This window comes from Balaenoptera borealis (genome assembly GCF_965194805.1).
Source record: "Balaenoptera borealis genome assembly, chromosome: 16".
NCBI lineage: Eukaryota > Metazoa > Chordata > Mammalia > Artiodactyla > Balaenopteridae > Balaenoptera > Balaenoptera borealis.
Genome location: NC_138872.1, coordinates 58,813,810 through 58,833,979, shown reverse-complemented (window position 1 = coordinate 58,833,979; position 20,170 = coordinate 58,813,810). Strand labels below are relative to the sequence as shown.

Below are 20,170 nucleotides of genomic sequence, written 5' to 3'. Positions count from 1 at the left end.
AAAACGTGGTCCGCACACCACCGGCATCAGAAACACTTGGCAGTTGGGGGCTGGGGAAAGAGCTTGTTAAATATGCAGATTCCTAGAAAAATGGTACAGGTGAACTTATTTGCAAAGCAGAAATAGAGTCACACATGTAGAGAACTTATGGTTACCAAGGGGGGAAGGGGGGGTAGGATGTGTTGGGAGATTGGGATTGACATATATACACTGCTGTGTATAAAACAGGTAACTAATGATAACCTACTGTACAGCACAGGGAACTCCATTCAATGTTCTGTGGTGGTCTAAATGGGAAGGAAATCTAAAAAAGAGAGGATATATGTATCTGTATAATTGATTCACTTTGCTGCACAGCAGAAACTAACACAACATTGTAAAGCAACTATACTCCAATAAAAATTAATTAAAAAATTTAAAAAATAAAAATAAATTAAATACTTGAAAAAACATGCAGATTCTTGGGTTCCACCCCAGACCTACTGTTCCAGCACTTCTAGAAGGGGCAGCCCAGGAATTTGCATGGCTCATGGGTTCTCCCAGGTGATTCATATGTGCTGTCACCTTTCAAAATCTCTGGGCTCATATATTTGCTTCCTTGTCAGTCTGTGTAGTTTTTATTTCCTTTTGTGTCAGCTCTATTGTGTGCATGTCTTCGATGGTCAGCTGCCTTAAATCCCTTTGGGAGTCAGATAGTAAAGTAAATACTTGAGGCTTCAAATGTTACTGGGTGTCCTAGGGAACCACACTGCCCCTTTGATGCTCTTCTTGTCAATGAATCCACCATCAAAGCACAGCTCACACAGAAGCTGCCCAATGACCCTTCCTTAATACATGAATTGAGCCAACTGGTCCCTGTATCTTTAGGAAACATCCCCAGCTCTTTAGGAAACATTGGCCCCCTCGGACACACCAATGGACCAAATCAAGCCCTTCACAATGGGTCAAGAAAGGTGTCCATTACAAGTGAGCCCCAGAGCCCTCAGACCTCTGTATAAGGTTATTTCCTTTACACCTCTCCCTGAAGGGACTTCTGAGTCTCCTTTGGGTTATTCTTCTCCCAGACCCAGCATCATTCTAAAGTGTGAGTAGAATCTTGAATTCCAAGTTACTATTATTTCTCACCTCCTAATTTCTCTGCCTGAGCCCACGCTCACCCTTCCCAACCTTCCCACATGACAGTCTATCAGACCATGTCACTACGGCCTTAAAACTTCAACTGTGCTCCATCACTCTTGGAATGAAGTCCCAAACCTAACTTAGCCCAACTGCCTTCCCCAACTTCGTCCTCACGCTTCCCTTCCCAGTCACACTGGCTTCTTTCAGACCTTCCTACCCACCACGTTCCCACCCACAGGGCCTTTGAACATGCTGCTTCCTCCCTCCCCTTTTGCCAAGCCAACTCTTAGCTATCCTTCAGCACCAGCTCCTCAGGGAAGCCCTCCCTGATGTCTCTGCCTGGGTCAAATCCCGTAACTGCAGGCTCAAAGAGCACCGGCTTCCTTGTCCTTCATAGCACACTTGTCACATTTGGCTGAATGATTACTTAATTCATTAATTCACTATTGTTAGGGTGCTTGTGCACCCCAGTTTCCCTGGGACAGTTCCTATTTATGATTATTTTCCCACTGCAACTATTAATAGCACCCCTTTCACTCTTAAGAATGTCTTACTTTGGATGATAAATTATATGGCCATCCACATGATAACCCACCCCACCAGGCTGTAAACCCCACGAGGACGCTGCTCACCTTTGCATTCCCAGCACCTGGCTCCAGAGAATGAGGCTGATCCTGCTTGGCTATTGATGACCTACCCTTGAAAGTGACATAGCATCACTTCCACCGTTTCCTGCTGGTCGACTGGACACCAGTTGATGAGCGCAAGCTCTCAGTGGGCTGAGTATCAAAGAATTTGCAGACATGTCTTAAAAACACCACATATCCTCAAAGACTTGAATTTCATTTGTTAATTCATTCATCAAATATTTATTGATTCCTGTGCTCCTGTCTCTTGTCACATAGTTTGGGCACAAGAATTCCTAGCTCAGAGGTAAGGGGTGACATCCAGCCATACGCCTGGCTTGGGGTTGTGTCTGCTTGGAGGAAGGGGCATTTTCTTTCCTTTGCAGGAAGGTGCCATCTTTATACCAAGCTGTATGCACTAAAAGGATGCTTTTTTTTCTGAATAACGAGTTCGGAAGGGGTATGTTTTTCTAATTTTGATAAAGGCACCCTAAAGACTGACAGAAACCCTGACTGATCACCTGTTATGGCTCAGACGTGGATGAAAAAGTCCCGGCGAGACAGAGGCAGCCTCTGCTCTTGGGGACCTTGTGTTCTACTGGGGAGTGAAGACAATGAGTGAGAAAGCACACACATAAAAAATTAACAAATATAATTACAGATTGTAAATAACATGACGGGAGAAAAGGCCTGCCTCTGAGCACCTCCTCTGTGCTGGTCGCTGGAGGCTGAGGCTGCCTTATCCAGGGCTACCACCTCTCAGGGGCTGTCGTGCAGGGGAGCAAACAGAAATGGGCTGTGTCCAAAAGGATTCTAATCCCATATAAGGAGGGAGTTCCAGACTGTTCAGGTATTATAAGGACTTTAAGATCAAGAAATGCCCAGAATGGTTTAAATACCTTCTTGCCCAGAAGCACAGAACAGACAGGAATTTCTGGGTCTCCTCCTGCCCCGTCACTCTTTGAATTTTAAACTGCGAGGCCATGAGTGTAGTGTGTCTGTGTGTGTGTGTGTGTGTGTGTGTGTGTGTGTGTGTGTGTGTGTGTGTCTTCCATTGGAAATAGAAGACATCCGTATTTCCCTATACCCAAAGATTCTAAGGGTTTGTGAGTCTGGCCTGAGTCCTGAGGCTGGGGCTGCCTGGCTGGACTGAGAGTTTACTCAGCTTAGAGGGTTGTTTCCCTGGTTTTATCGCCTAAGAGACAACCCACATACACAAACATATCCAGGAATCTTAGAAAGCAAAGCAAAACAAAACCTGTATCAGTATCAAGCAGGATAATGAGTAGAACTGACCAGTGGTGGCTGGTAAGTTCCAGAGAGCAAAGGTTTTTTCACGAGTTTGTTCACTGCTGTTTCCCCAGTGCCTGTCACCCAGAAGAGTCCCAGTAAGTATACTTTAAGTGAATGATTGGAAAATTATTATTTCCCTGAGCAATTGTTTGGCAGAAAGGAAGGAAGGAAAGGATCTTTCTTTGAAAAATTTAAAATATTTAGAAAAGTACAAAGGATGCTCTCATAGACTGGAGGAATAATATTTATGATTGTACTTAAGATCCCAGGAAAACAAGAGCACACCCTGGGACACTATTAACAACAGGAATTTTTTCTTCTCCTTCTCCTCCTCGGTGCCAAACTGGACTCCATCTTTTCAGAAGATGGGCCAAGAGAACTGGCCTCTATCCACCTTGCGTGCTGGGAGACACCTGGGGACTTTCTTCTGTGACTTGCCAAGAACATCCCATGGGCCATCCTGGGAGCCAGATGTTTGGGTGGTAATGACATTGGTGGTAGGAGCAAACTTCCCCGCTTCCTGTTACTCTTTCTGACTGTATTTCAGGGAGATTCAAATCTGGGAGTGCTCTGAAGCTCTGTCCCTATGGTGCCAAAACTCCTGATGCAAACTGAGAACTGCAGTCAAGCAGCCAGATGTGTTGGGTCTCGATGCCAAACATTTCTATAATGGGAAAAACCCAGACTCACCCCTCAGGCTCTGCTCACAGTACACTTGTGTTCATACCTGGGTGGGGGGAGGTAGGGGGGAGGAAAAAAAGAAGTGAAAGCCCCAAACAGCATGGGCATGGCTGGAATCTCCAGAGGTTTGGAAATTCTGTGGCTGTTGTCTTTGGTGATCAGTCATAAGTCAAATGGACAATATTTGTGCTGTGAATTCTTCTTGCACTGGCAGGAAATTTTGTGACAGAGAGAAGCGGTGAGACCTAGGGCTCCAAGCATTAAGTGGGAGGACACGAGGGCTCGTTTCTCTGCTGGAAACCATTGTCTCCATCCTGCCCTCCGACCCCATCTGTGGAGGTGGGCGACAGGGAGGAAATGGTCTCAAGAGAGCATACTTCTCAGCTCCCACTCTGGGAATTCAGATTTCTTGACTCTCCATACAGCAGGCACTAAGGGCTTTCCCAGATGTCTCTCGATGGCAAGATGGGAAACCAGCTAAGCCCCGTCTAGAAGTGCTGATGGCAGGGCCTTTGGTTTGGAGGATCCTGCTCCATATCTGGAAGAGTAGCCAAGAGGAGATGTTGCTTGCCAGGCCTTTAGATGTGCTTGCTATATTCCTACACCCAGAAGCACTTAGCACGGTAAGCAAAATGCAAAGATAGTGTTGGCCCCTGAGAGGTGAAGTGACTTGCCAAGATAACATGGCTAGTGGGAGATTTTTTTGCTGCTTGGCTTCATGACTTGCTTTGCCAATGAAATGTGAGCATGCAGAAGCTTTTAATAGCCAGTGAGTGGTTCATCATCTTATCTTCCTAATTCCCTGAGACCAGCAATGGTCCATATAGAGGCTGCTCCACTAGCCTGCCTCCTGAAGTAAAGATGATATGGACACATGGTCAAAATCAACCCATAATGGACATATATTGTGAGCAAGATATATCAATACTTGTGTTGCAAGCCACAAAGATCGTGGGATCATTTGTTATCATGCCATAACCTAGCCTATCCTGACTGATACAAAGTCTACAATAGAACCCAACCCCACCCCCCTCAAATTTAGCAGCTTAAAGCAACACACATTTGACACAGATTTTGTGAGTCAGGAAGCTGGGCATGGCTTAACTGGGCCCTCTGCTTCAGAGGGTGTGGCCATCAAGGTGTCGGCCACAGCTGGGGAAGGATCAACTGGGGAAGGATCTGCTTCCAAGATCACATGGTTGTTGGCAGCATTCTGGTCCTTGGGGGCTGTTGGACTGAAGATCTCTGTACCTGGCCAGCTGTTGGCCAGAAATTCCCTTGGTCCTTTGCCATGTGGGTCTCTCTAACATGGTAGTGTACTTCATGAAAGCATGCAAGCCTAGAGGGCCACAGAATGTGCTGGTGACACAGAAGTCATAGTTTTTATAGCCTAACCATGGAAGTGACATCCCATCATTTTTTCATTTTATTCTAGTCATGAAAAGTCATTACGTCCCACCCACTCTCAAGGGAGGAGGAGCGTACACAAGACTGTGAACACCAGGTGGCAGATCCCACGGGGCCATCTTATCTACCAGTTTGTTTTCAAAGGAAATGGTTATTAAATGGAAGTTAGTAAAACCCTTGTCATCTGTGAAACTGACCCACCAACCAAAAGCAGTTTTCGCTGGTTGAATCACATTCATATTTGATCCACTCCCATCATCGCTCTATGAATTTAGGTCACATTTTCTTTTAGATCTCCATCCTTTTTGACCAGAGCCCACATATTCTTCTCCATCAGCTCTTCTTCTACAACTCCAAGTTCTACTGGGCTGCCTTGAGGTTGGGGATCAGATTTGCCCCCAGGCATGGACATCCCAAGTCATTCCTTCTGAGAACAGAAAAGAGTCAACAGGAATAGGTTATAAGAAACTGGCAGAACCTTAAAACGTTCAAGCCGGAAAGGACACACAAGAGATCACTGAGTTCTCAACCAACTTCTCTTTCCAACCCTGAACGAACGCCCCAGCCTTCTCCATGGCCTCCCATGCCTTCAGATGCCTTCCTTACAGTTCTCTCTCCCCATATGAGATGATCCTTTTATCGACCAGCTACAGGTGTGAAACAGACAACCGTGATGCCTCAGTGACGTGCAAGAATAGACATCATTTCTTACTCATGTGTCTGCAGCTTGGCTGGAGCAGTCTGAGCCCCATATGGAAGTTCCGTGGGTCATGTAGGGAAGCTCTGCTCCCATGTCTCATTTTTCTGGGGCCAATGGACTAGTGGAGGTTTATTCTGCTTATACAAGTGGCAAAAGCACGAGAGGGCAAGCCCTACCGCTCAAGCACATTCCCAGCCTTTGCATGGGTCAAGTCTGCTAATATCTCATTGGCCAAAACCAGTCACATGGCTTAACTCAAGGCCAAGGGGGTAAGTATGCTCTCCTAGCCAGGAGATTATAGTTGCGGTGTGGATATATACTACTATATAGCGGGGTGAAGAATTGGGACCCAGAACTCAGTTGAACACACTCTTACTTTTCCCCCACACCATGTTGAGGATTCAAACTTATTACTGAAACACCAGGAGTGGGGATACAGTGGGTATAAGGCAGGTTTCTGCCTCCAATCTTCCTGGAGAGACAGGTGTATATTTGAAGAGCAAAAACTAAGAGGTGCAAGTAGCAGGTGAATTGCACAGGTAGGTGGGGCTCCGGAGAAGGTTTGGAAACAAATGAGAGATGCAATCAATCATTCCTTTCTCTGGGTCCTAGAGAGGCATCTTGGTGTCTGGCCAGGTTCTTCCTCGTGTGGGGCATGCCCCACCAGAAGGCAAATGGGAGGTGATTTTTGGAGGAGGAGGCATTGCCCAGCCTTGAATCATGGAGTGAGAAAGTAATTCCCTTTTCTAATGATCTTGCAATAGTTCTGATTAGAAGAAGGAGAAAGTCTCCTTCTGTGCTAGCATGAGTCTAACACCCATCTTACACTGGCTGCTCTCCCTTTTTAATAGATCCTAAACCTCAGGTTCATGGACTCTTTCAAGCAACAGTATCTGGTTAGAATGTACTCACACTGTTTTCTCTGGGTAGTGTTTATATTTGTAAGTTTGTCTTCTATTTTTGGTGGTTGGAATTGGTTTCCTGTTTACCGTGATGATATAGGGCTTCCTTTTTAAAAATGAATATAGTTAAATAAATAGAGTTGATTTAAAGAAAAATATTAAGTGAATACTAGTTCAGGTGGCTAGTGGGTATGGTAGAAATTATGGCTTGACCCTGGTGAGCATTTTGTAAATAGGGATATAGTGGGAGGAGGAGAGCAGGGTTTGCTACAGTCAGTCTGACTTCAAATCCACACTCCATCCCTTGAATAGGGCCTTTGGGCGAGTTACTTAGGAAGCTTCTCTGAAACTTAGTTCCTTCATGGACTGTTGTGTTATATTGATGACAGTAGTTGTAAACTAACTGGCACAGAGTGAGGGCTCAGCAAACGGCAGAAATCTACCTGCTCCAGCCTCTACCTGGACTGTCCGTTCTGGGAGAGCCTTCTGGGTTTTCTCTGTCCTCCAGGTGGCCATGGGACAGGCAGGCGTCACTGTCCCTGCTGGTGGGTGGGCCCTGCATGGCCCTCCTCGGCAGCAGCCAGACCCCACTCTCCTCCCCTTTTATGTGGGACCTCAGTTCAAATGAACACCTTCCTACCCCCTCTCCAGCCCTACAAAGAATCTCTTGCTTGGGAGATGAAAGTCTTGATTAGCCATAGAATTTCAAAATTAAAAGAGATGTGGCAGGTCAGACACTAGGCCAGCTGGGGAACCTCAAGACGGGGTGTGGGGTGGCCCTTTGGAAGGGGCCTCAAATCGCCTAAGGATTTCTAATTTAGACCCAAGGAGGCTCTCCCCTTGCAGACTCCCCCAACAGGATTGAAAAGAGACGCATCAGAAAGTTTAAGCATGGCGTCCCAGCCAGACCAGCTACTGCACAATAAGTTAGCATTTCTTAAAAGGGTTTCTAATTCTTTTGTTAGTGGCACAAGTCCATTGCCTTACATTTCGGGGTGTGTGCAAATAACATTAATGTGTTCAGTTAAAAGCTTAAAATATACTGTAACATGCTGTGGTCCTGTTTTGGAATTGCTTCAGTGTTTCAATACAGTAAATCCTCCCTCCCTACTCCACAGCCCCACAGATGGGGCTCAGGCCCCTCTGGCCTTTTGCCCCATCCCATAAGAACCTCCAGGGCAGATCAGCCCTCTCAGTTCCCAGATGGGGAAACTGAGGCCGGAGAGAAAGACAGTTCCTTGTCTTTTGATGTCATTGCCAGGGACAGTAAATTCCAGGGCTGCGGGGTCAGAAGATATGGGTGGTGGTTTGTGCGAGGCAGACTCTGGAGGAGTCCTAAGACTGCGTCCCTGGTTGCCCTGTCACCAAGGCCAGGGACTCTATGTCGGAAAATAAAAATAACCGTAGCTAAGATTAACTGAGCACTTACTATGTACCAGGCACTGCGCAGGTATGACACTTTCAGGTCTTACAACAACCCAAGGAAAGAGGTCCTATTGTGACTTCCACTTCCAGAAGGGGATACTGAGGCAGGCAAAAGTAAGGAGATCACTAAGTTAAGAAAAGTGCCAGGGAAGGGGTTCTAAAGTAGGCAGTCGGATTCCAGAACACTCGTCCTTAACCCTTATCGGAAGGGAAGAGAAGAACGGGGGAGAAGAAGGGCAGGAGAGGAGGGGGAGCTGGAAACCCGTAAGGGCGAGCGCAGTGCGGAGAGCCTTCCAGCTGCGAGGAAGCTCGGATTTCTCCCTCTTTCCCCCGAACTGCGCTACCAGCTCTGCCCTAAACTTGGCCAAAGTAGCGCAGGGAGGCGGGCTGGGGCTGGGGGCGCTCCCCAGGCTCCGGCCTTTCTCCCCAGTGTCCCCCACCCGCTTCCCGCGGCCCCTCCCACTCTGCTCTCCGGTCTCCTGACATCACGACCCGGGAGGCGGGGTCGGGGAAGGAGGGGGGACGTGGGGAGGCGGCTCGGCGCCACGGAGAGGGAGGAGGGAGGGCGCGCAGTCCCAGTCCAGAGCTTCAAAACAGTCCGGCGGCCTCGCCTCGCGCCCCAGCCCGACTGTCTGTCCAGCCGCCAGCGTCCGGTGAGTCGGGGTCTCGCCCGGGAGGCGCGCGCAGGTAGCGGGGGGCTCCGGGCTGCGGGCGACGGGGCAGCGGGGTCGCCAGCCCCTGCACGTACCGGACCCAGAGAGGTCCCTGCAATTGGTGGGGGACAGGGAGGGGCCGAGGCCCCTCCCTGCCGAAAATCCACTGTTCCTCTGCCAGATTGCGAGGGCGCGGACTTCCCGCCTGCGCCGACCTCGCTCGGGACCCCGAATTCCACCTCCCCACCCCCGGACTGCTTCCTTCGCCTTTTGCGTCGAGGCGGGCGGGAAAAGTTTGGGGAGGAGTCAGGGCGACTCCCCTCGCCCCCGCTAGCTCCACTCCCAGGGTTCTCGGAGTCCCGGGTAGCCCCCCTCTCGTCGTGTGAAGGCCTCCGGCGCCTCGGCGCACGGTCCCCCGCCTCACGGAGCGCGCGGGACCCGCTGCGCCCTGGCTGGGTCATTGGGGTCCCTCTCGGCCCCGGCCGCGGCTCCGTTGCGCCCCCCAGCGGCAGGGAGCAACTGCCTTAGGTTGGACGAGTGGAGGAGCTGGAGGCACTGCTTGCATGACGCCTGTCCCCGCTCCACTCCGGTTGGGCTTGGGGGGCTACGAGGGCCCCATCCATGGGTCCGGAGAAGGGGGAGCCTAGAGCTCGTATACAGGAGGACTCTACACTCTCCCCAAATCCAGCGTCCTAAATATACCCCGGGGAGGCCCTAATTTGGGACTGACATGGGAAGCTCGTAAATGGGGGTTAGTTGGGGGCACCTGTGCCTGAGGGAGACCACAGAGAGCAAAGCCCTCCCTCCAGACCACAGGACCCACCTCTTGCTTTGGAACAAGAATGACAGCCCCGTTTCAGGTTTGGGAAAAGGGGCAGTGCCCCATCCCGAGCTGCAAAGATGTGTATGTGGGGTGAGGTGGGGCGATCTTTTAACTGAGTTGTGTCTGAAATGCAGAGGCCAGTCTAAAAAGTGCCAGGCAGAGTGAGGTGTAAGGTAACGGGCTTGGAGAGGGTCTTAAGAAGCCGGTAGCCCCGATATTGTATGATTTCACTGACAGGAAGCACTTCGAATAGGCAAATTCAGAGGGACAGAAAGTGGAGCAGAGGTACCCGGGGCTGGCAGAGAGGGATGGGGAGTTATTGCTAATGGGTACAGGGCTGGGGAGGATGGAAACATTTTGGGTATAGGGAGTGGTGATGGTTCCACGACACTGTAAGTGTATTTAATGCCACTGGATTCTACACTTAAAAGTGGTTAAAATGATCAGTATCCTGTGATGTATATTTTACCACAATTAAACAGAGAGTCTGCAGCCTCCTCTGTGCTTCAGTGTGATTCAGTTAGAAATTCCAGAATCCGCTCACGGTTGCTGGCCACCTCTCCCCAGAATTTGGCCTCAGTAAGGAAGTGGACGGCGGATGAGGAAGGGACACGAGCCGGGTTTCCCCAGGAGCCTGGAAGGGACAAGGAAGGGAAGAGAAGCTGATGGAGCCTCTGACAGAGCTGCCGCAGCTGCTGGAGGTGCCACAGGGGTCTGTGGCCGCTGATTGTAAATACAGGGCACAACCATCCAGCCCTCCCCGCCACTCCCCTGCACACAAAGGTAATGTCTAAGGCCCTTTGTTTCTGGAATGGAAGTGAGTGTTTCACCTAGATTTCCTTTCTCTGCCCTGCGCATGATATCTGCAGGGCAGGAGCTGAAACCACAAGCGTGTGCGCACAGACTCTCCATTTTCCAGCAACAGGTGATTCACGGGGAGGCTCAACTGGCCAATTTCTCTTCCCAGGCCCGTGCTGACTCTCCGTCAGCCTCTGATGGAGCGCGCTGCCCCGTGCCCTCCAGGGCTCCTGGAAGCCTCCCCCTGCGCCGGCCCATCCCCACTCCTGGGCTGCAGGTGGGGAGAGCCAGGTCAGAGACCTTAGGTCAGTTTCTCAAGGTCCCTGAGCGAGTTAAGTGCCAAGAGCCAGGCTCTGAACCTCCGTCTGCTTCCCCGCAAGCCCTCCCCTTTTTTCCACCCGGAGATGCCCTGGTGGGTTTTGGAGAGTCAGGGGGAGACCCTCCTGGGGAAATCAGGGCCCAGACACCCACGGGGGCCTTGGCAGATACCAAGGCCACAGCAGAGGGAGGGGCGTGGGGAACCTGTTTTCCCACTGAGGGTTTTAGGATCAGCTGCCTCCAGCCCCGCCGGGAATGGGGGAGGGGAGGCCGGGCGTGGGCCGCATAGCCTGTAGCCGCCTCTGTCCCTCCAGTGGGGAAACTGAGATTCACCTGAAATCTGGGGACAGGTGTTCGTGTTGGAAGCCGCAGAGGTGTCCCACGGTGGGGGGTGGTGAGGGCAGGGCCAGCGGGTGGGGCTGACACTGCACTGCCCCACCCAGAGGGGAGGGGCCGAGCCCTCTTCTGGCTTCCCGGCCCCAGTTTAGGGCACAGCTCTTGAGGGGCTGAGGGGTCTGTGGCCGCTGATTGTAAATACAGGGCACAACCATGCAGCCCTCCCCGCCACTCCCCTGCACACACAAGTAATGTCTAAGGCCCTTTGTTACTGGAATGGAAGTGAGTGTTTCACCTAGATTTCCTTTCTCTGCCCTGTGCATAATATCTGCAGGGCAGGAGCTGAAACCACGAGCGTGTGCGCACGGACTCTCCATTTTCCAGCAACAGGTGATTCACGGGGAGGCTCAACAGGCTGATTTCTCATTCCAGGCCCGTGCTGACTCTCCTGCCCTCTGCGGCCTTCCTGGTTGACGGGGGCACAGCTGAGGCCGCCTCTTTGTCATAGTAAACTCTGCCAGACATGACCAGGAAGGGAAGTCTGTCGAGACAAAAATACATGAATGCCTTCCCAGGCCAGATGGGGTGGCGGTAGATTGCTGGCTGCTTGGCGGGATTTGTCTGGAAGGCAGGAGTGCAGCCACTGTCCTGGGGAGGTGCAGATAGCTGTGTGTGTGTGTGTGTGTCGCAACATGCGGCCGCTGCCCAGCTCTGTGGACAAGTGAGGCCTCTGACATGGGCTTCGGGGGCTAAGGCGGGATGAGGGTGGGCTCTCCAGCCACGGGGTGGTGGCAGTCATCCCCCAAAGGTGCGGTGAGGTCCCAGGCGTTGGGACTGCGGAGCAGAGTCCTTCCAGAAGAGGCAGTTAAAGGTCGGCGACAGGACTCCAGTGCAGGAGGATGGGCTCCGGGGACGTCTTACTGGGCGTAGGCGATTGGCAGCAGCAGCTGGAACAGGGAGCGAGGGCAGCTGGCACCTTAGACAGAACTGGGGCCCGACCCTTGGATGTTGGCTTCATCTCGTCCAGGGAAGGATGGGGGTAGGGGTAGGGGCGGTGGGAAGAGGAGGCTCCCTTTCTCACCCCAGGAGCGATGGAGTCTGGCTCCCTGCAGGAGTGACCCAAAAGTGCAGTTTTGGCAGGACTGACCCATGGGGCGAGTTGTCAGATGTATCTGGCTCTTGTTAGGGACAGGCCGAGGGGGGAGTCTAAAAATATCCGAGGCAGAGCTGCTACCCGGGGAGAGTGCCGGCCTGGTAACCCAACACCCACGGCAGCACTAGCTCTGCTCTGCTCCGGTCACTGGGACTCTTCCAGGCAGCGAAGCCTTGGGCAGAGGGTGGGAGGGGTGAGAGCGCTCTGCATTCAGGGAAGCCGTGGACTAAGACTTTCAGGGACCTAAGGGCCTTAGAAAGTCCCAGTTTGCCAGCTAAGGATGCTCAGAGAGGTGGAGTGACTCACCCGAGGTCGCTCAGCAAGTTGGCGGCAGTACCTGGACGAGATCTGGGTCTGGGGACTCACTGCTGAGGAGCTCGATGGCTGGGAGTGGTCAGTGGGTTTCCAGGCCAGGTCCCCAGGGTCAGGGACCCTTATGGCATGTGTCATCCATCTGGGATGCTGATCAGAGAAAAGTGGGCTAGGAGCCATGCTCAGGCAGTGGGTCACTTCCCACTGGCATTGGGTCGCTCCCGGCCACAGCTGTCGGGCTCTGGGGATGTCGTCCATCCTGGGGGTGGGGGTGAGTAGGAAGACGGAGGCTGGAGGAGGACCGTCTTCCCGTCTGAAGACACTTGGTTTGTTCACATGGTATCTCAAGGGTTTAACAAGGAGTTGTTGACCTGAATAGTTGAATTTCTAGGGCTCTCACTTTCCTGGGGAGGCTGGGTTTCTGTTGATCCAAAAGGGAACTGAGGGTGAAGAGATTGCCCAGCTTCCTGCCCTCCTCGGACAGGTTGGATGACATCAGCTTCTAGAAGCTTCCTAGCACTCCTGGGTCTAGAGCTGAGGGAGCGGTCGCCGGTGTGATATTTGGCGTCAAGATTGTTCTGAGAAATTTGGATGTGAAACATCTATCACCCTGCAGGATGCAGAGAGGGACAAGTTAAGTCCCTCAGTGAAAACTGCTTGTAGCCTAAGACCAAGTAAGTTTGCCTGATAGAGAACTCTCTTTGAAGATTTCTCTTTCTGGTGCTTCTGATCACAAACTTCTCTGGAGGGCTCTCTTTCCTTAAAATGAAATTAGTTTAAAAATTTTGCAGTGAATAAATATGACCCAAAGTCTCATTCATCTTATTCTAATGAACGTTTCCCAAAGCGTGTTATCACTGGCGGTAACCAAGATCGTTTTTAAAAGTTCACAGCTGAACATGAAACGAAAAAGAGTAATTATGTCTTTTTCTCAGTTGGTAGTTGGGAAAAAAACACAAACAGCACACAGACTCATAGTTTCAGTACTGTGCAGGGTGAAACTTGAGTTGATATTTTAAACTTTAAAGCATTTTTTTAAATAATGGAAGGATATAATTAATAAGCACAGGTGATCCTTGGATTTGGCACAAATCTTAATGCAGGAGTGACTGCCTTTTGGGAGATCGCATAACTGGGGCTGAGATGTTCATCCTTTTGACATGACTAAACCTGAAATAACTGTAAGCTCCCCACCCAAGCTCGTCTTCTGCAAAGAGGCCCCGATGTTCAGCTTCAGACCAAACCCGCCACTCAGTTTCCAAGGGAGTCCTCCCCATCTTTGATGAGGGTCATCGTGCCGCCTGGATGACCTTGGCCGGTTGTTGCAGGGATTGGAGGAGTCGGTATGTTGATGTATTATACATGGAAGTGACTTGAGATGTTTGTGGTTTGCTTGAACCAAAGGAAAGCCGAGGGAGGGGCTGGCTTGCCCACTTTCATCTTGATGGCTGTTGTTAAGTGACTCTGGGCAGTGAGCTGTGTAGGCAAAGGGGGATTTCCCTCTCTTCAAAGCAGGTTACAGTCTAGCGAAGAGGATGGTGGGTCCAAGGGTGTACGCACCAGGACCGGGGTCACGAGATGGGGTTTCAGGGAAGCCCATGTCGTGGTGTTCAAGAGTTTCCTTAAGGCTGTAGGACTGGAGATGGACTTGGAAGAGTCCCTAGAATTTCCCTGGGCACTGATGGTTCCGGGTTTGCAGAAGGGAGGGAAAGAAAAGGAAAGAGGTTGCAGGCAGGAGCCCTGCTTGAGAAGCCTTGAGCGTCCAGTTAGCCTGCAGTGCAAGGTGCTGGAAGGGAGGGCAGGGCTGGGGGGTAGAGCTGGGAGGGCGAAGGTGAAGGGGGCTTCCCTCCACATCCCAATGAACCTGGCTAGGGAGGCAGGCATGATGATGTTCCCACAGCAATGTTGGGATGAAAAAGAGAGAGAAAAAGGAAAAAAGTGGAAATAACCTGGAAGCAACTAAATATCCATCAGTCATGTTACAGAAGTTTAAAAGAACAAGGTTCAAGGTGGGTGGGAGGGGCAAAATAGGTGAAGGAGATTAAGAGGTACAAGCCTCCAGTTATTAAATAAGCCATGGGATGTAATATATTGAACTACTAGACTTACGGAGATTATTTCAAAATGTGTGCAAATGTCAAATCACTATGTAGCACACCTGAAACTAACATATCGTATGTCAACTATATTTTCAATAAAAATTTTTTTAAAAATTTGGATCGCAGAGAAAAAAGTCTCGAGGTTCATCTCTGTGTACCAATGTAGAAAAATCTATAAGACACTATTGAGCTAAAAAAAAAAAAAGAGCAAGTAGCAAAACAATATATGGAAAAATAGGCTATTTATAAATGTCGCTGCATTCTTATGGCCTCATACCTATTACATGTATGCAAGAAAAGTGTCTGGAAGGATACATCCGAATCGATCAGTGTGGCTGGCGTGGGGAGAGGGGAGAGGAAGGAATGGGCCACGGGACTCCGGTCTTGTTTGTAACAGAGAGAATATATTCATGGGTTACGTGTGTACATGAAGTTCAATAATGATGAAATAGTCTTCCCTGAATTCAGTAAGCAGTGCGAGCTTTGTAGGTTTTGGGGTGGGGAACTTTAGGAGATGGGGGGGCATGGTAGACAGACTGGGTGGCAGCAGTGCAGTAATTCAGGGGCAAGGTAACCGGGACGTGTGCCATCCAGCCCCCATGGAACATGCCCCTTGAAACATCCCTCTGTGGCCCCCTCACAGGCGTGATGGGTTTCCCGTCTGGGTGCTGTTAACAGACAAGTGGTGGTTTGGGGAGGGAGCAACGTGGTACATTTAAGGTGTGCTAATAGGGCCATTATGAGATCCCTGGAAAGGTATCGAGGAGACCGTTGGGAATGGGAGTCTGGGCCTTTGAAGAGAATTCAGAGAGACACATAAAGACCTGGGTCGGGAACTGTGCTTTAGGTTGGTGTTTGAGAATAGGAGAAAATGACTTTCATTTTGCCAGTCTTAGTAGCAATAATTTACCATTGCTATCAGTATAGCATTTATAGGGTGCAGAGTAGCTTGGGCCATGTGCATTACATCCTCTATCTCATTTAAGATGAACAACAACCCTATGAGGTAAGGACTATCCCTGCCCTATAGATGAAGAAATGGAGTCTTAAAAATTTGGGGTTAGGATTGAACCCAAGTCTCATGGACCCCACAGACCCTGCTCTATTGGATGGATATAGCCCATCAACATCCCTCTTTTTCAATACAGATATATGCGTCCTCTTGAAACAATCCTGCCCCTTTGGGCCAACAAAGTGCCTTTGCTGCAGATGTGCCGGTGGGTGTCTTGGACACCAGTGTTCTTCCTCCAAGTCAGCTTTGTCAGTCCTAAGGGTGCTGGACCACATGAGGGTCCTGTGCCCTTAACAGCCTGATCACAGAGAACAGAACCCACGCCCACCCCTCCCCTGGGCAAAACCATCTTGATTCCTGTATTTCACATGTGTGTGGAATGGAGAAGGGTGTTCTGGGAACCCTGCTTTGGACAGGAACCCTCTGTCTAATCGGTAATCACTTCCATTACTTCTGATGGTCTTTGTTTGAGGGACCAGATCTGTTGAGTTCCCTGGGGTAACACCAGCATCCAGCACAGAGCTAAGTGTGCCGTAGGTGCTCAATAAATCTGTTGCATGAATAGCTGAGAGAGGGTGTCCTCCCGGCCTCCTGCTTTTTAGCCCACCCCAGGGACGGGTGGCAGGGGTGGAGTGGGGGACGAGAGGGGCTCAGGGCTCGGGCAGCGGCTCCCTCCCCCTCCTGCAGTTGGTCTTGCCTGGAGGGCATCAGGCCCAAGTGGCATGGTCAGCGTCCCTTTATGTCAGCGTGACACCGGGTCACATTCTTCTAGGCCGGAACCCAAAAGAGACTTAATCATCCTCCCGCCCAGAGTGTGGTCTGCACGCCCACAGGCATTTGGAGATGATTTCTGTAGCATACAGGCAAGGTTACAAACTGTAATACGCTCATTTTTTTTTAAAGTGTATTAGTAAAATGTCAGTCGCTTGGCAAGTGATACTGATTTTCCATTTATGGTATAATACACATTGAAAAATTAATCAAGTGAGACTCGTGGTTTTTTTTTTTTGGCTGCATTGGGTCTCCGTTGCTGCGCGTGGGCTTTCTCTAGTTGCGGCCAGCGGGGGCTACTCTTCGTTGCGGTGCGCGGGCTTCTCATTGCGGTGGCTTCTCTTGTTGCGAAGCACAGGCTCTAGGCGCTCGGGCTTCAGTAGTTGCGGCACATGGGCTCAGTTGCTCCATGCATGGGATCTTCCCAGACCAGGGATCGAACCCGTGTCCCCCGCATTGGCAGGCAGATTCTTAACCACTGTGCCACCAGGAAAGTCTGAGACTCGTGTTTTAAAGACAGTGTGGGTCATGAATAGTACAGGTGGGACGCAGGGCAGAATGATGGTGGTGGTGTTGACACCATTGGTGACCCATCCAGGTCCCCTTTACTGGGTGATGTGCCCACCCCCAGCTGCGGTGAGTATTGGCTGCTAAGGACTCGCAGCTTCCCCTTCTCCCCAGGAATTTCGAGAAGTCTGGAGATGCCTGGCAAGTTATGCTCCCCATTCCCTGGGCTCATGGCCCCAGGTGTGTCCCGGAGCCTGGCCTGAGCCCCTCTCAACCTCACCTGTGTTGTCCCAGGTGCTTTTTGTACAGTTTCCAGGCAGGGGAAGAGGAGCCTTGGAATTTTCATGCTCCTGCACTCAGAGGCGAGCCGGAGGCCGTGACAATCCCAAGGGATAGGAGGATGCTGAGCCGTCATCACCAGTGAGGGCCCCGCACCGGACACTCTCCCGGTCGTCACCTCCTCGCTGCTCTGGGCCTTCCGGGTGAGGCCTGAGTCGAGAGGAGAGCGCCTGACAGGGCACCATCCCTCGAGCCACCGCGTGCCAGGCACTGTCCTGGGCACTGGGAACACAGCAGGGACAAAACAGACATAAGCCCCTGCCTGCAGTCTAGAGGGACGAGACAGAACAAAAGAAGGGACTAGAGATCAAGAAGAAAACAGCAGATGATGTGCAGTGATTTAAGGAAAATAAAACGGGGTCACTTATCTTGGATGGTCTCGGAAGGCTTCTCTGAGGACAGGTCTTTGGAGTTGAGGCTGAATAAAGGGAAGGAGCCATTCACCCCCGGATCTAAGAACTTTCTAGACAGGGAACGGCTCGTGCAAACATCCTGGTGCCCTGGGTGCGGGGTGGGGGGGAAGCAAGCTCAGTCTTCTTCCCCCCCCCCCCCGCCTTGGGGAAGGAAGGGCACAGCTTGGGGTCCTGACTCATCCCGCTGGTTCTTTGGGGCGCTCTGTGAGGGTCAGGACTGAGTGAGTGGTCCATGTCCTCATGTCCTCGAGTAGCACCTACTGTATGCTCGGGACAGATGGCTGGGAAATGGGGTCACATGTTCCCCACCTCTTGGGGTGTCCTGGAAAGTGAGGGGCTGGCTCAGTTCCAGCCCTAGGGGGTGGGTGGTCAGTTGTAGGTGTGGGATGGTCAACTTTGGGCGCCATGGTGGGTGGGGCGGGACTTCTCGCTCAGACCAACTCAAGGCCTGGGGTCCTGACCCATGGTTTCTACCCTCCCTCCCACCTCAGGGGCCACGGAGGGCTCTTAGGTGTCCTTGTGTCAGACCCAGGGGGTTGGGGGTGTTGAGATACCAGCCTCCAGTGAACTCAGAGCTCTCTCACTGTGTTTTTTAAAATCTCTTTCTTAATGAGTTTTTAAAAGTGTACAGTTCAGTGTATATTAGTATATCCACAGATATGTGCAACCATCAACACGGTCAATTTTGGAACATTTCACCACGGCCAAAAGAACCCCCCCATACCCTTTAGAGATCACCCTCCTATTTTCCCATCCCCCTCAGCCCTAATTAACCACAAATCTGCTTTCTGTCTCTATTGATTTGCCTATTCTGGACATTTTGTATAAATGGAATCGTACTCTGGGTGATCTTTTGGGTCTGGTTTCTTCGACTTCGCATAATGTCTTCAAGGTTCATCCATGTTGTGGAGTCTATCAGTACTTCATTTCTTTTTATGGCCTAATAATACTCTGTTGTGTGGATATAACCCGTTTGGTTTATCCATTCATGAGTTGATGGACATTTTGGTGGTTTCCACCCTTTGGCTATTGTGAATAACGCTGCTGTAAACATTCCTGTACGTTTCTGTTGCTCATGTGTTTTCATTTCCTTTTTAAAAAATTTTTATTGAAATATAGTTGATTTACAATGTTGTGTTAGTTTCAGGTGTATAGCAAAGTGATTCAGTTATTGTATATATATATATGTGTGTGTGTATATATATATATATATATATATATATATAATTTTTTAGATTCTTTTCCATTATAGGTTATTACAAGATAGTGAGTATAGTTCTCTGTGCGAGTGTTTTCATTTCTCTTGGGTATTTACCCAGGAGTGGAATTGCTGGCTCCTATGATAACTCTATGTTTAATCGTTTGAGGACCGGCCAGACTGTTTCGCAAAGTGGGTGCACCGTTTTACACTCCCAGCAGCAGTGGACGAGGGCTCCAGTTTCTCTGCTTCCCCAGGTTTGAATTCAGTGTCCAGTCCTGTCCTAGTTTCTGGCTCCTAAGAAACTTCCACTGGTGAAATTCCTATAGATCTGGAGCAGGTTGCTGGGGGCCAGGGCCCCTGGGGCTAAGCGAGGCTTCTAGGTCTGGGACAGGCTGGGCCCACCTGAGTAGGCTGGGGGATGGTGGGAAGGACTGAAGGGCACATGGGGACCACCTGAGAGAGAATTGGAATCCGTGGAAGGCAGAGCCCTCCATAAGGCTGTTTTCTGCACAATGCTAGAGTGATTTTAGGTGCTGCTGGATATGACATTAAATGACATTAAATCACTCAATGACAAAGTGGTTCCCTTTTCAATGGTCTTTCAGCTCTTGTGATTCCATCAAGGGGAAGATACCTCTTCGACTCTAGTTTTCCTTTTTCTTTTTTTTTTTTTAAAGCTATATTTTTTATTATAAGTCACAATGTCACAGGCAGTATGCACTCTTTGTGTCTGGCGTCTTTCACTCAGCATAAGGTTTTATGAATCATCCATGGTGTTGTACATGTAGTATGTTGTTCCTTTTGTTCCTTTTTCATTGCTGAGTAGTATTCCATTTTATGGCTGTCACACTCTGTTGTTTTTTTTCCTTTTTCTTGTGGGGGCGGGGGCATGCCACATGGCTTGTGGGATCTTAGTTCCCTGACCAGGGATCGAACCCAGGTCCATGGCAGTGAAAACACTGAGTCCTAACCACTGGCCGCCAGGGATTCCATCAAGGAGAAGACATCTCTTCGACTCTAGTTTTCCTCCTTTAACCAGACAGAGCAGGTCTTCACTCAGCCCTTTGGTGGACAACAGCATTGAACCAGAACTTGTGAACTTTTTTGCGGGGGGTGGCTCTTAATTTTCACAATCAGTCTCTGTGGCAGGTCATGCTGATTCTCCATTCCCAGGAGCAAAATATTTCTTCCTGAAATACATGTATTTCTGTTAGAGAGTGGGTTTATTTAAGGACAAATATGAAGTAAAATCTCACGGTGGTACTCAGGAAGGAGGTAAGCC

The 20,170-nt window shown here is 50.2% G+C and overlaps 1 protein-coding gene and 1 long non-coding RNA gene across 7 annotated transcripts in view; both read left to right on the top strand.

The window, feature by feature from the left end:
- Window positions 1-2,207: 2,207 nt before the first annotated feature.
- On the top strand, window positions 2,208-7,776 carry LOC309613202. 4 transcript variants are annotated; one of them, XR_014235581.1, is made up of 3 exons: window positions 2,208-3,133; window positions 3,401-4,342; window positions 5,155-7,776. It is a non-coding gene; the product is annotated as an uncharacterized lncRNA (long non-coding RNA). The 4 variants fall into 4 exon arrangements; XR_014235582.1 differs by lacking the exon at window positions 2,208-3,133 and having other exon boundaries at window positions 3,136-3,535; window positions 4,145-4,342; XR_014235583.1 differs by lacking the exon at window positions 2,208-3,133 and having other exon boundaries at window positions 3,136-4,058; window positions 4,145-4,342.
- An 894-nt stretch (window positions 7,777-8,670) lies between these two features.
- The window catches only part of EMP2 (epithelial membrane protein 2), a 39,242-nt gene continuing 27,742 nt past the window's right edge, over window positions 8,671-20,170 (top strand). For 2 of the 3 annotated variants that reach the window (XM_082360102.1, XM_082360104.1), the window contains exon 1: window positions 8,671-8,806. The gene's annotated coding sequence lies outside the window, so the exon portion shown is untranslated. Of the gene's footprint in view, window positions 8,807-10,196; window positions 10,413-20,170 lie in introns of all 3 variants that reach the window. The other variant, XM_082360103.1, reaches the window with a different exon arrangement.